This window comes from Benincasa hispida, chromosome 7 (genome assembly GCF_009727055.1).
Source record: "Benincasa hispida cultivar B227 chromosome 7, ASM972705v1, whole genome shotgun sequence".
Lineage (NCBI taxonomy): Eukaryota > Viridiplantae > Streptophyta > Magnoliopsida > Cucurbitales > Cucurbitaceae > Benincasa > Benincasa hispida.
Genome location: NC_052355.1, coordinates 14,473,877 through 14,475,353, shown reverse-complemented (window position 1 = coordinate 14,475,353; position 1,477 = coordinate 14,473,877).

Sequence of the window (1,477 nt, the reverse complement as noted above, 5' to 3'; positions counted from 1 at the left end):
CAATAATTTAGTTTGAAAATATATCAAATCGAATCGAATCACATTAATTCGATTTCGGTTCAGCTTCAATTTGATTTAGCATTCGGTTCGATTTTAGCTAGGTTAATGAACACCCTAGTTCAAAACAACAATAAGTAGAAGGGTACTTAAAAGAAAATAGGAAGTTGCATGTGTATCTTCTATTTTCCTTTTTTCTTTTTCTTTTTCTTTTTTTTTTTTTTTTTTTTTTGTAGTTTTAGCAAAAACCTTGGCCCAGTCCAAATAAATTTAGAGAAAAATCCAAATTACCCTTTAAATAGATGTGTGTAGAAATTGGTATATCTATAGATATTATTAATATATTGAATAGCAAGTATACTCTACTGTCTGATATACTAAAATTTTGGTATATCAATAACATCATTGATATACTACTTATTTAGCTTATTGATATCCTTTATCAATAAAAAAATAAAATTTTGATACACTTTATTTGTTAATTATTTTTTATATATTCATAAAAAAATCGAAGAAGTAACATGTCAAGAAGTGAAGTACAAGAAAAAAGAAGAAGATCAATCTACACAATAAAAATATCGATATCAATGTTATATTTAAAATTGTATAATAAAGCATTTAAACTATTATACATAGTTGACTTACATGCATATCATCATTGATATATAATTATTATCGATTTTCTTTATATTGAGTATAACACTGACATAGATACATTATTGATATGCTACAATTCCTCCATTACTGATATACATGATGTACATATCATAAATAACGAGAATAACAATGAATTAAATATGTCATATCTTATTTGAATGAAAAATGAAACATACTACAAATAAGTTGCTAATATACTTAAAATATCATTAAAATGATACATCCATATTATAATTCAACTAGTGATCGGTTGTTATCTTATTTTGATAGAGATATACTTGAATATTAATGAAATATATGGTGATTGATGTGTGATATACTACTCATATAAAATTGAATGTCAATAAAATAAAATATGCATTTAATTCAAAATAAGTTGATTGATGTTTGATTTACTACTAATATATTCTTGATATACTTGAAATATCAATACAATGATCCATTATTTATTTCAAATCATGATCGATTTCTATCAATAAATTGATGCACTATTTATTACAAAATGAGTTATTGATTGATATTTTATTTATTATTGATATACTGTTGATGTATATGAAATATCAATAAAATGAATGTTGATCATTGTGAGATATACTATTGATACATATGAAATATCCAGTATATTTTTTGTCTTACCTGATCAAGTAATTACTAATTGATATGTGATACACTTGAAATATCTATAAAATGTTACCTTCATGTTTCACATCAAGTTATTATTTATCGATGTCAGATATACTTATAATGTCAAGAAATTGATAGATTTATGTTTTACTCGATACACTTGAAATATTCATAAAATGATACACTCATGCTTTACATC